Raw genomic sequence first — 15,545 nt, 5'->3', positions numbered from 1 at the left:
CGAAGCAGAGCTCGTACAAATGATCTACGCTCCCCTTCAGCCAGACATCTCACTGGAAGAGCTGAAGCAATGATCGGAACAGGACCCTAGACTGTCTACCTTGAGCAACGACATACTCACTGGATGGCCAGCACGTGTGCCGGTAGAGCTGGCGCCTTTTGCCAAGGTGAAGCATGAACTTTCTTGCTGGGAAGACGTCTGTGTCTCTCAAGGATTTTGCACTGTGGTCCCGAGTGGCCTGTGATGTGTATTCTATCCATGGCATAGGAAGGTCACTTGGGCATAGTGAAGGTCAAGCAACGATGTCGAGACCTTTTATGGTGGCCATGACATTGAAGCCCTGGTCAGGAATTGTGCTGCATGGCTCCTCAGTGGAAAAACAGGAAAGTCCACCCCACCCGCCCCACATCCAGCTGGACATCTGTGGCGAGATCCATGGGCACGCAATCCCTCAACATTAGCGCTTCCTGGTGGTGACGTATGACCACTCTAAGTGGCCAGAAGTGGTTCCTGTCGGAACTGTCACAGCACGGGCCATCGTGGATATCCTAGACAGCCTGTTCACAAGGTGGGGCCTACCCCTCACCCCCACCAGGGACAATGGGCCCCAGCTAACCTCTATTGAGTTCTCCTCTTATCTCAGCAACAAGGGAATCAAACACATCTGCATAGCCTACTACAACCCACAATCTAACGGAGGGTGGAATGCTTCAACCAAACACTGAAGAACGGCATCAGAGCGCACCTGGTCCAGGGGTGCACGTTCCAAACTGCCTTGAACCAAACGCTAATGGACTACAGAGCAAGCAAACACAACAACACAGGTCTCCCCGGTATTTCTCATGATAGGTTCTGAAATGGAACTGCCACTGGACAGACTCGGCAACTAGGCGCATCCAAGAAAAGCAGGCAGTGACCAGGCACCAAAGAGCAATGAAACAGCATTTCAACAAGGGTGAAGAATTTCTCCCATTTCACAGGGTGAAGAAGCTGATTATCCTAGAGTCATAATGGGGCCGAGCCCAACGGCCTCAGCGGTGCAACAAAATGGCCTCATTCTGGTTGGACCCCTTGTAGGTCAGTTGACAACTGGGGCCTACCGCCTTCATGCTGAGCAATGGATCACGCTGGCACGCAACCTTCTTAGTAAAGTCCATGCCCCTCAAGGAATTCAAATGCCCACACAACGGACACACAGGCCAGAGACACCACCTGATGGACCTCCTCCACTACTACTACCTGAGCCCCAGCCTCTGTGGGCTCCCCAAGGGCCAGAGCCACAAGCTGTAGCGGCTAAAGGACGGCTATTCGGGCACGACATTGCCCTGCTCGTTTGGAGGACTACTTAACGTCCTTTCATTCTTATGTTCCATTAGGTGTCTTAGCCAACCTCCAGGTTAGTGGACTGAACTGTCTAGTTTGGAAAGTCATTGTTTACCTCTTCCGTTTAAGGGTTATTGTTTCTTTCTTAAAAGGTATCATGCTAGGTTCTTGCCCTATGGATATTTTTATATATGGTACCAGTCCCTGGTTTTGGAAAGGAGGGGTGCTATGTATGGTACGATGTGCTGCATGTCGTACTGTACATTGTTATGGTTTACGACAGTGTGCTGCTTTGCATATGAATAGGTTGTCAGAATGAGTGGCACATGTCATTAAACGTCAGAGTGATGTACAATATGAAACCGTGCAGATGTGCGTTCTACAGCTAAGCTAGATATAACAGGAGGCCTGTACTGTATCATCTGACAGGGGGCTCTTCTCTGGTGCTATCAGATGGAGGCGTCCCAGTGATCAGTCTCCTTGCCCCTCGCAGTGCAGTGCATGGCCCAGTCACAGCACTGATAGGACGGGACCATTAAAAACCTTTTATCAGCCCAGCACTGGTGTGATTGAAAGGCTCTGATAGCTTCCCTGTGATCCCCGCAGTCTTGGGAAAATCACTCTTTATCAGTCATCGCATCCCTCACTACAGAGAAGAGAGCGAAAGAAAAAGAAAGGTCCAGAGAGGGAGAGAGAAAGACAAAGACTGCTGATCTAGGTCTTTGACTGTCACGAGGGAGACATTGTCTGCTCTCCAAAAGACAGCCCATATAAGATAGAATCAGACTCCTTATCATAAAGACATTTGCAATGTCACATTTATTTTCCAGATAACAATGTCACAAACTACAGACACAACAGAGACATCAACGCAGTGTCGCTGAGAGCTGGTGCCCTCTAGTTTTCTATGGCTCTACCTTCTCTCACTTGAGCTGCAGTCATTTCAGCCAGAGGGCTATAGAGGCCAGGGCATGCTGTAGGACAGAGGGCTGGGGTACAAAGGCACGTCCTTGAATGTAGAGGCACTTGACTGGCGTGCAAAGGGCCTGGTCATAGGCGCTAAGCCTGAGTGCCCTCCTATCAGTACGGACAGAGGAGAGCCCAACCCAGGACTCAGTGGAAGGCTTCGAAAGAACAGGTAGGGATCAAAGGAGAGAGAATGTGTGTGTGTGTGTGTGTGTGTGTGTGTGTGTGTGTGTGTGTGTGTGTGTGTGTGTGTGTGTGTGTGTGTGTGTGTGTGTGTGTGTGTGTGTGTGTGTGTGTGTGTGTGTGTGTGTGTAGGGCCGACTCCAGAAATAAGCGACATAAGCGGTCGCAAAGGGCCCCAGGTCGCTAAGGGGCCTTTGACCTGCCCCAAACAAACAAAAAAGATGAGTTGTGGTCTCAATTTATGATTGAGTTAGAATAGTAGAACTTACACAAGGTGCAAGTTTAAAATTTGGTTGTGCATCAGGAGTTTGTCATGTTTTGTCAGTCACTGACAGTTACTCAATTAGCCATGTCAGCTAACAATTCTTAGATTGATAAGTTAGTCTAGTCAGTTATGTAAACTTGTAGGCATCATGGCCAAATACCAACCGGGCACACAGGGCACGTTCCCAGGGGCCCTAACCTCCAGGGGGTCCCCATAGATTTTTTTTGTCACTCTCACTCAGATATCATTAACAGGGCAGAAGTCATGACAAAATGTGTAGAATTGAAGGGAATTAGCTTTAAAACTGCAATAATGTGTCTCTGCCCCCATGGCAAAATGTATAAAAATGCAGGAAATGTTGCCTGCTCGGTGGTAGAGCCCTGTATGGGCATGAATTTTAACCCCTAACCATGCCCACAACGTTAAGGCCCTACCCTACTCAGGCCCGATTGCTTCTGCCAAATTTAGGGCTCAGCCCTGCCCGAAATCAGAAATAACTTCCTCCTTTAGTAGTCTAAATCCATTAGCTTCTCCTTTCGGTCTGTCACTTGCTCCCTCCGAGTGACAGAGAGTCAAATCTTGCTTAGGGCCCACAAAAGGCTAGAGCTGGCCCTGTGTGCGCGGGTGTGTGGATGGGTCTTTGTCTCTGAATCAAATAGGCTATGCAAAAATAGCATGGTCACTGTGGTAGAATGTTTTTAAAATGCGATTTTAAGTTAACTTAAGTCCCATCGGGTAGCCTGATTTCAGATGTGTGGATGTAACAGGATTACTAGAGAAATTGTTCATCTTGCAAAGCATAGAAACAAACTATTACATTAATCTGACTATTAATCATATTGCGTGCATGTAACCGTACTCAATGACTTATCGACTCACACGTTAGAGTGAGGAAATCACAGAGGACTAGATTGAGTTGGAATCTAATTTAAAGAGTGACTCATATAGGTTGTCAATCTGAGACTCCCTGGATTTTGACTCCCTAGATTTAAAGGCAAAGTTTGAGTTGCATACGGTAGTTGTGTCAGTAAAGGTTTCTCTAGTCCTCTGTGCTGTTGATGGGGGGGTAGAGCACCGGTTTAGGATTTACTTTGATAACACCTTGCCATTGAAGGACTAATGAAGCATGTCCATCTCCAGTATCCAGTCTGAGGCCAAGGGAGCACTTACACACACAAACACACACACACCCTCTATCCATCCTCTGACCAAGACTTCACATCGCTGACATCACTTACACAATCAAACAAAGGCAATCATGCAGGAATGCAGTGGTGTAAAGTGCTTAAGTAAAAACATGTTAAAGTACTACTTAAGTACTGTGTTGGGGTATTTGTACTTTCTTTACTATTTATATTTCTGTCAACTTTTACTTCACTACATTCCTAAAGAAAATAATGTACTTTATACTCTATACATTTTCCCTGACACCCAAAAGTACTCGATTACATTTTGAATGATTACCAGGACAGGAAAATTGTTAAATTCACGTACTTATCACATCCCTGGTCATCCCTATTGCCTCTGATCTGGCGGACTCAATAAACACAAATGCTTTGTTTGTAAATAAGTGAGTGTTGGAACACGCCCCTGGCTCTCCGTAAATACAATTTTAAAAACTACAATGGTGTCGTCTGCTTTGGTTAATATAAGGAATTTGAAATGATTTATACTTTTACATTTACTTTTGATACTTAAGTATATTTAAGACTTTAACTCTAGTAGTATTTTACTGGGTGACTTTCATTTTTACTTGAATCATTTTCTATTAAGGTATCTTTACTTTTACTCAAGTATGATATTTGGGTACTTTTCCCACCACTGCAGGAATGACAACAACATCCCAGAGGTCTGTCTACGTACACTGACAGAAAGTAAGGGTCGATGGGTTTGTGTCAGAGTTTGCAATGCCTTCATCCAGTACAGCCTGGGGATGGTTTGTTTGAACAAGGAAAGCTAAAGGGGATTCAACGTCAGGCTGTGTTGCAGTTTAACAGCGCAACTAATAAGCCCAGGTCCCAGAGTCACCCCAGCCAAGGTACCAATTCCACGGAACACTAGATTTCTATTAATTAAATCATAATTGGGTTTTATATATTTATTTGCCTGAGACATTGGCAGAAAGAGGAGAAAGATTAGGCAGAGATTTGCATGTAAAATGTACGAGCTTCATTAGGCTACCTTGGCAAAGACGGAAATGTTGGGCTGCCTGCGGGGCACACAGATGGCTCTGTATGTTTGCTAATTTGCTCCTCTTTCAAGGTCATTAGTTCTGTTTGGTGAACTTTCAAAAGTTTGTTTGAGGTGGGTGGGTTTTCGATGTATGCTGTGTGACAAATCATTTTGTTACCATGTGGATGCACATGGGTATATTGGTTGGATTGATATCATTTACTGTCAAAGAGTGGGATGAGTCAACATAGGTTGTGTCTAAAAAGGTCTATCAAGTGAGATCCTGGTCAACTTAAAAGTTACAAAAGTAATGAAGAAAGCAACAATGGCCAGACTGTGAACAAACACATACATTATCCCATTAAACAAAGAGACAAGGGCAAGTGAAATACTATGTCCTCAGAGAGAAAAGAACATGCATAATCTTCCACCTTGTTTTATAATATCTGCCCCATGAAGGTGTAGAGGTTTCACACAGACAGCATATATGTTGTTCCCTCCACAACATGAATAAATACAGACACATTGAACTGCCTGCTGGAAGTAATCTAATCAGCATCCACTCGGCTGTTTAGATTACCTCATTACTCAATGGTGGTCTGGGAAGCTGAATCAAGGTTTTTAAAGTGCAATTTTCACCATTTTCTCTTCCCTCTTTAGACAGGACTGTTTGGTTTTCCTTTGGCAGGAAATTGGTTTTGACATAATGTATTTTTGCCCAGGCAGCATTACATAAACTCTGACAAGGCTGGCACGATGTGTGTGGTGCTGCTAGCTTTGTTTGCCTAAAGAGTCACCGCTTTTCTGTCACTCAAAATGGGTGTAAATAATTTAGATAAATTCTGCTGTTTCTCTAATATTTCATGCAGGCATAATGTTAATCTCCTACTGAGCACTTGTCTTGATGGATGTCTGTATTCTTCTGTTTCTGTGTTTGCATGACTGGTGTCAATTCTTTTGTGAATAACATTTTTTAAATCATTATTCTAAAATGGTGTCATATAAAGGTTTATTTTTGGAGGCTATACACTTTATTTGCTGCACATCATACATTGCATTACATTCAAATGTAATGTCTTTACATTTACAAGTCAAATCAGATAAATTAACTTAAAATCATCAGTGTAGAATGGATAATTCGTATCAAAAAAACATATTGCAAATAATAAGCTTTGTAAAGTTTACCATAAGGCTGTAAAGCACAAAATGTGTGCCATCTTTTTCTTTGACTGAATCCTTGGATCATTATTTAAAGTGGAACTGACAGTGTTTTAGCAACATTCAATCATATCAAAATCTGTTCATATACAGTACCAGTCAAAAGTTTGGACACACTTACTCATTCAAGGTTTTTTTTATTTTTTTTAAATAATTTTCTACATTGTATAGTAATAGTGAAGACATCAAATTATATGAAATAACACATATGGAATCATTTAGTAACCAAAAAAGTGTTAAATCAAAATATATTTTATATTCTTAAAAGTATCCACCCATTGCCTTGATAACAGCTTTGCACACTCTTGGCATTCTCTCAACAAGCTTCATGAGGAATCCTTTTCCAACAGTCTTGAAGGAGTTCTATGCTGAGCACTTGTTGGCTGCTTTTCCTTCACTCTGTGGTCCAACTCATCTGATGCAGCACTCCATCACTATCCTTGGTCAAATAGCCCTTACACAGCCTGGAGGTGTGTTTTGGGTCATTGTCCTTTTGAAAAACCAATGATCGTCCCATTAAGCGCAAACCAGATGGGATGGTGTATCACTGTTAAGTGTGCCTTGAGTTCTAAATAAATCACAGACAGTGTCACCAGCAAAGCACCCCCACATCAACACACCTGATCCTCCATGCTTCACGGTGGGAATCATACATGCGGAGATCATCCGTTCACTTACTCTGCATCTCACAGAGACATGGTGGTTGGAACCAAAAATCTCAAATTTGGACTCATCAGACCAATGGACAGATTTCCACCCATCTAATGTCCATTGCTCGTGTTTCTTGGCCCAAACAAGTCTCTTCTTCGTATTGGTGTCCTTTAGAATTGGTTTCTTTGCAGCACTTCGACCATGAAGGTCTGATTCGCACAGTCTCCTCTGAACAGTTAATGTTGGGATGTGTCTGTTACTCATTTATTTGGGCTGTAATCTGAGGTGAAGTTAACTCTAATGAACTTATCCTCTGCAGCAGAGGTAACTCTGGGTCTTCCTTTCCTTTGGCAGTCCTCATGAGAGCCAGTTTCATCATAGCACTTGAGGTTTTGAGACTGCACTGAGTATTTTGGAGGCTATACACTTTATTTGCTGCACATCATACATTGCATGTCAAAGTTCTTGAAATTTTCCACATTGACTGACCATGTCTTAAAGTAATGATGGACTGTTGTTTATCTTTGCTCATTTGAGCTGTTCTTGCCATAATTTGAACTTGGTCTTTTACAAAATAGGGCTATCTTCTGTATACCACCCTACCTTGTCACAACACAACTGATTGTGTCAAACGTAATAAGAGGGAATGAAATCCCACAAATTAACTTTTAACCAGGCACACCTGATAACTGAAATGCATTCCAAGAGACTACCTCATGAAGCTGGTTGAGAGAATGCCAAGAGTGTGCAAAGCTATCATCAAGGAAAAGGGTGCACTGAGTAATGAGTAAACCAAGGCGCAGCGTGCGTAGAGTTCCACATGTTTTAATAAATGAAACTCACCAAAAGAAATACAGACGCAAACGAACCGTCAAGTAATGGTGTGCTCACAGGCACAACACAAAACAAGATCCCACAACTAAAGGTGGGGAAAAAAAAGGGCTGCCTAAGTATGATTCCTAATCAGAGACAACGATAGACAGCTGCCTCTGATTAGGAACCATACTCGGCTCAACACAAAGAAATAGACCAACTAGATTGCCCACCCCACATCAAACCCTGACCTAACCAAACTAGAGGAAAATAAATGTCTCTCTAAGATCAGGGCGTGACAGAACATTAGAGAACCACTCTCAAACTTTTTTAATAGTTGGCCGTCAACATTGTACTGAAACAATGGGGAATAGTAGCCTGCTCATCCTTTCTGCAACTTCCCTGCCAATGCATGCTTGTCCCAACCCACCTTTTGACAACTGAATGGGAACTTGCCTGCCCGCCCGTTTCATCAATGCCAAATAAAGCTAGCTACCTTGCAAAGCAATTCACATTTCTTGCTAGCTAACCAAATGACACCTGCATCTCTAGCTGTAGCCATCAAAAAACAATATGAGGGGGAAGAAGTCAGTCACTCACCCACTCCTCCAGTGACATTACATTTTAGTCATTTTAGTCCTCCCAACAGATATCTAGCTAGCTAATGTTAGCCTCTGTGTTTTTAGGTTGATAAATAAATTGCTAGCTACATAAATAGATCCAGGGGTGTCAAACTCAATCAGCGCACGGGCCATTTTGAAAAACACAATGAATTTGTGGGCCAGACATAGCTCATTTGTTGATGTTTTTTGAATGGGCAACTGTGACCCAAACCGGCAATTGTATTATTTGACAAAATACGTCCCTTTATAATGTCCACTTATGTACATAGGATACTGTATATAGCATTTTAACATATTAAAACTAGAGATAAATCACATTTGTCCAACCTTTGCTGCTATGCTTAGCTGCTATGCTTGTGCATAATATGCTGCGATCCTAATCAAAAAGCATTTAATAACTCCCAATAACAAAAACGTAGCCATAGATTTGTTGTAACATTTAAACTTAAAACATGTTTGAAATGTTTTTGCACTGCATGGATCACCTGTGTGGTTGAATGCAGCATTACTCCTTGGTGCACTCATGGTAGTTGAGTAGCCAGCCTAGGCTAACGCTCAAATGTTGCTGTAATAGGCCTACATGTTCCTCCTTTGCATGGTGTTTTGTTGCAGGTTTAGTTTTTTGGTTATTCATTGTCAAGCTTTAAAAACCGAAGCCAGACTGCAACATTTTAGTAGCCTAGCTAGAACTGTGGCATGTGTCTGTACACTTTCCCTCTGCTGCACGCTGTAAACGGGACACACAAAAGCAGGGCAATTGAAGTTGATTTCACCAATGCAACCGTATCAGGCTGTAATTTCATAAAGTAGATGACTCAACTGTTGACTCATTTATACTCGCCTGTGTGTCCTATGCGGCCCACGGGCCTTGTGTTTGACACATGTGCGCTAGCCTATTAGCCACCTTTGACTGACTTGTGATCATTGCCCTTGCTCTTTTGATTGTATTGACATTTGTAGCCTTAGTTACAGTTGTCCGTTATTGTTCAAAATAATGAGTAATTGAAACTGAAACAGTGCATCCCGAATGGGTGGTGGCAGAAAACAATGTACCATGCCAGCTGTGATTTACGTCATACATTTTTTGGGGACTACCAAGAAATGCATTGGTGAATTATATTAATCATGCATTGAACTGCATCCATCTATTCTGCCAACAATGCCTTACTGTATATTATGGAATTTTGAGTCAAACAGAACCTATTTTTAAAACCTCTTATAAAGTTGGTTTTGAAGCAGAAACATGGAATTTGATAATGTTGATGATATTATGGTTGTCTGTTTATTGCATATCTGCAAAGTAGTTAAAATGCTGTCAGTTTCACTTTAAAACAATGTATTTGACAGAAATTGTTTCCAATACATCGACTTTGACATGAGAATGACTACATTCAACAAAGAGGTAAGAAACATGTAGTAAAGCCATCTGAATCAACAAAAATCTAAGCCACATCAGCATATTGCATATATAAGAGTATATCATATTTTAGCATTATAATTGGTTTAATCCAAGAACACAATAGAATGAGAGAAAAATATAGGCTGAAGCATGTATCCATCCAGATTTTAGTATAGACATAATGTAAGTGTGATAATTCAAAATGAGCATGTCGAATTCTTCTGCTTCTGAGATAGGCAATAGTACTTTGTCTTTCAGGCCCATGTTTCACTTAATAATAAAATAGAAAGGGGAAAAAAAGTTTAATCAGCCTGCATATTATTGAAGACATACCGCAGACGGACGGCCTTTGCTAGTAGATAGAGAATTAAAAAAATTGACTTTTACTATTATCTAACTGCAATTAGTTTAACCCTTTTATCTATCCCCATTTGTAACGCTATTTGGACCATTTCACAGTGCCTGGAATTGTGGCCAGTGAGAATGAAATTGATATAGTTTGGGAGATACAGTACCATCAGCCCAGAGGGAAAAGGGGGGGCCTCATCATTTCACAGTCCATCCTCATGGCTTAAATCCAGCTAGTAGCCATATAGGATTCGGTATTAGTTCATTTCTCTTATATGAATCATGGCGGCTTGAGAGTGGGGAATTTAATCTAACGCCATCCATCTTTTCTTTATCACCCTCCATACATACTGAATGTTAACTGCATTTACAGTTCACATTACAGGTCAAAGCATGGGGTCAAAATTTGACAAAATGCATAAGAAATCCTCAGAGGTTTCACTTAATTTCTTTGACAATAATAATTAGATATGTGTGAAATACTTTTTTGCTAAAACTATGCCTGTCACGTCCTGGCCAGTATAAGGTTAATTGTTTTGTAGTTTGGTCAGGACGGGGCAGAGGGTATTTGTTTTATGTGGTTCAGGGTGGTGTGTGTTGTTAAAAGGGTGTTTGAGTTAGTAATTCCGGGTGTTGGTTTATGTTGCGGTATTTCTATGTGGAGTCTAGTGAGTGTATGTCTATGTTTGGTTAATTGGGGTTGGGACTCTCAGTTGAAGGCAGGTGTTGTCTATCTGCCTTTGATTGAGAGTCCCATATAGTAGGGTGTGTTTGTGTTTGGTATTTGTGGGTGATTGTTCTGTGTTGAGCCTATGCTAGCCAGACTGTTTGCAGTTGTTCGTTCGTTCTATTGTTTTTGTTATTTTGTACGTTCATTTTTTGAAGTTAATAAATTCTCAAGATGAGCATACACATACCTGCTGCGTTTTGGTCCTCCATAACCGACGACGACCGTGACAATGCCACACAAAAAAAATCACAACAAAAGTTAAGTCTTAAAGACTGTAGTAGTAAGTCCTCACTCTAAAACTAAGTTTATTCTTCAGGAGATGAACAGGAGAAATAAATTATGATTTTCTCTTTCCAGATATTATTTTGACTAAGACATCTTATTAGTATACAGTGAAGCAGTCTTTAATTAAGGTATCTGAAGGATCTTAATGTCTGGGGATTGTCACTTGTTTTCTTAAAAGCCATTATTCAACATTCACTAATGAATGCATTGTATTTATTTGTTTTATTTTTAGCATTTTCTTCATGCTAATTGGCTGCTTTCATATTTCTTTTTTTCAAATTAGGGCATTGCAGTTACTTCAAATTGTCCCTGCATAATTTGAGCTTTGATTGATTTATTTATTTGTGTGCAACTTGCTACATACGGACAAGGTCAGACTCTTGAGGAAAAGCTAATAGGATCCTGGTATAATGTGCTCCTCTCAGATATGTATAAGTTCAACACCATGCCATACATTTGAATTGTGAAGACCAATACATTAAAGATAGTAGTGTTAGTTGAGACAACATAGTTTTGCATCCAACGTTGTAATGAACAACAACAGCAATAAAATGCAACCCCTGGTGGGATGGGTTCAACAACACAAACAGGTGACTACCTTGACCCTGCCCTAATGGAAATGCGAAGAATTCTCACTATTCTCCACAAAGGGGACAGAAAAAGGGCAGAGAGAGAAAGAGAGAGAGAGATCGTCCATCATTCCTTTTGTCTCAAGGACTATGTCTGAGGAAGAGGTTTCACTCATCCAGGTCTACTGACCACTCAGAGGTTATCCTCTACATTGGCTGTACTACAGTGATAAAGCAGGAGTTATCCATGTGTAATACCAAGGTTATCAATGGAGGTTGTCTGGCATCATGGTATTATATGAAACAACAACAGGATTGTGTTAGTAACATGTCTGTTCCTTTGGGAAGGAAATTAGACATATCTCACATGGCCAAGTGTGTTTAGCCTACTACATAACGAGAGTAACATAATTGTAGATCTGTTAGCTGCTCATACATCATTTTCCTATTTGGGAAACTCCCCCGTACCAGACGGGGAAGATATAGCTAGCGTGGGCCCATAAAAAAAATCAAACTTCAAAAGTTAAAGGCTGCACAAACTTCCTGTTTTTAGTACAAATATTTAAAAAATAAGAAAACTCACAGTATACACATGCTATTAGGTGAACAGGAACACATAATATGCCATTGAGAACAAGATGATTAGCAAATAGCATTGACGCAGCTGATGCACCAGGCCCAGGGACTAATATCCAATACCATTCGTACTTTGGCTTTGGTATGATATTGAATGAATGGAAGTGAACTGACTATGGCTATGCTCTGCTGAGGCAGTATGTAGTACAGTTTGTGGGTTGTAATGTATTTTATGGAAGATTGTGTGAGGCAACTCTCTCCTAGCAGGCTCTAATGGCCAGTGTGTGAGAGAGGCCTGGCTGGGCTCCTCTGACAGTGAGAGAGGGGGATAACACATAGATGAGGAGGAGGGAGATGGAGAGAGAGAGCAGCACTCAGACACTCATTAGCCACGAGCCACTATCTGAAGTGTGTCAATAGACTGATGTTACAACGGTGTTAAAGCCCTGTCCAAGAGAAAGAGAGAGAGAGGTAGCAAGGAATAGGGGGAGATATCGAGAGGACGAAGAAGATGAAAGAGAGAGGGAATGAATAGGAAGAGAGAGGGAGAGGCAATGGGGTAGATAGAGGGAGAGAGAGAGAAAAGAGAGAGATCCCCACCATTCCAGCACCTGTCACACCTTGAGATAATCATCCATCATGTCTTGCTGGTGACTGGAGGGTGTGTGGTCCTTTTTAATGGCTGCCATTGACACAATTCGTCTGCTCTGCCACCCACAGCCTGTCACCAAAGTACTACTGTTGCAATGCGTTCTGTTTTATTTCACCGGCGCCGAGAGAGGAGAGACATATGCATCCCTGTCTTAAAGGAGCCATTTAGAAAGAAGGTGATGCACGTTTATTTAAAATAAACAAAATGCAATAATATTATTTTTAAGAATGCATGGAAGCTAGTGTCATTGAGCTGACTACTCAAATGTCATAACTCAATCAATAGCATATTTTTTGGACACTTTTCCTCATTTTTCTTCCTACTTTTTCATTCAAGTATGAATTAATAGCATCCTTGTATTGTAAAACATGTTTTTTTCTCTAGTAAACTAAGACTATCAGAGTAGACTTCAGACTACTACCAGAGTAGACTATTCGATTATTTGAGTGAATTTTGGACTATTACAAGAGTAGACTATTAGAATGTAACCAGAGTAAACTTTAGACTATTACCAGAGTGGATTATCAGAGTAAACCAGAGTAGACTATTAGACTATAAGATTAGATTTTAAACTGCTACCAGAGTAAACCCTGAAACTATCTGAGTAATATGGAGCCCCTCTGTTTCAGGGTTTTGATAGGAGAAATTAACAGGTAATGGCGTCTTTTTTGGGGGAGTTTTGGGATAAACACCGAAAATTTGGTCTCTGGTAAACACATGCTTATGAGATCTTATACGTTTTATTCTATGAGATCATCTTCATCAGCTAACGTAACTTTTTGTGAATTTTTGTGAATCAAAACAAGGCTTCATAATTCATAATGTTCATGTTAACTGACTGATAAGGTCCCATAGAACAAAACATATAAGATCTCCTAAGCCTGTGTTAACCTCAGACCTTTTTTTCGGTGTATATCCCAAACCCCCATTCTTTTAACCTATTCATTTCCCCCATAGGAATGGCTGAGCGAACAAGAAGTAACTGCTAGCCTTGTAACTGACAGATAATTTCCCATAGAACAAAACATATAAGATCTCCTAAACCTGTGTTAATCTCAAACTTTCTTTACGGCATTTTTCCCAAAACCCCATTCTTTTAACCTATTAATTTCCCCCATAGGAATGACTGAGCGAACAAGAGGTAACTCATATCTGGGTTTTTGGACTACAAGTCGGCGAGCTGTATAGCTCATCTGACATGGCTGGAAGTCCCATGGTGCAGTGGGGTGGGCAGGAACGCGAGCGGAAGCTGCCTAGCTAATGGAGGACCCCGGTGGGAGGTAGCACAGGCCCAGGGCCTCTAGCGAGCTTTAACAGAAAGCCAGGAAGATGCCCGCCTGCTGTGGTTTCTCAGTTTCAGATGATTCTAGTTTCAGGTGACATGCATCATGCTCTATTAGCAGACTCTTCCGACCACAGTTTTCTTTGGCAGCCACACAGGTTCTGCAGCTCCAAGCCTAGGACTAGTTTTCCACACGCCGCCTCCTCCATCAAACACACACACACACACACACACACACACACACACACACACACACACACACACACACACACACACACACACACACACACACACACACACACATACACATACAGTATATAGACACTTATAGACACGCAAACTCACCCACACACATATGGGAACACATACTGTATGTACTTACAACTAAGGATCCATGCACACTTACCAAAACACTACAGACATACACTCTTGAATTAAACACATTGAGACTCTTACTAGAATCAGACATACATATACAGATAGCAGACAAACACCACCACCTCACACACATATAGGCATACACACCTCCCACCCACCAGCCCCCAATCAACACACACACACTCACAAATATTGTCTATGCCCCAAAAGTTGATGCCTGCCTCGACAGGCTAGTGATGGAGGTATTGGGCACCAATGGTGTTTATGAAATACAGAACTGTGTCAACACATTCTGCAGCCTCTGTGAAGTGGTCGGATACAGATCCCTCTCCCTGCCCTCAGCATAAAATCCTGCATTCTGGGTGGCTCCAGGACATAGTCAATGTCGCCTCACTTGCTCTTCCTTTCTCTCCTTCTCTTCCTCTCACCTTTTCTCTCTCTCTTCTTTTGCTCTCTTTTTCATGGTGTTTTTCCTCCCTCTTACTCTCTTTTTTTCCTATATTCCTCTACTTCTCCTTCTCTTTCTCCTTACCTCTCGTGTTCTCTCTGTTTCTTGTGTTGAATTAAGGGGGAATTTCACCCTGCCTCTGCCACAGCATATAGTCATTACTATATTAATAGCATTACATTTTTATCATAAACATCACAATTATCCAAACCACATGCTCCCGAGTGGCGCAGTGGTCTAAGGCACTACATCTCAGTGCAAGAGGTGTTACTACAGTCCCTGGTTTGAATTCAGGCTGAATCACATCGGGCCGTGATTGGGAGTCCCATAGGGCGGTGCACAATTGGCCCAGCGCTGTCCAGGTTTGACAGGGGTAGGCCGTCATTGTAAATAAGAATTTGTTCTTAACTGTCTTGCCTAGTTAAATAATTTAACCTTTATTTATTTATTTTTAAAGCTAGAACTAGCACATTTTCAGAAACCTAGAGCACGGTTCCTCTCTAGGTTTCTTCCTAGGTTTTTGCCCTTTCTAGGGAGTTTTTCCTAGGGAGTTTTTCCTAGCCACCGTGCTTCTTTCACATGCATTGCTTGCTGTTTGGGGTTTTAGGCTGGGTTTCTGTACAGCACTTTGAGATATCAGCTGATGTACGAAGGGCTATATAAA

Source organism: Salmo trutta, chromosome 9 (assembly GCF_901001165.1).
Source record: "Salmo trutta chromosome 9, fSalTru1.1, whole genome shotgun sequence".
NCBI classification, from domain to species: Eukaryota; Metazoa; Chordata; class Actinopteri; order Salmoniformes; family Salmonidae; genus Salmo; species Salmo trutta.
Note: the sequence above shows the minus strand (reverse complement) of the source record.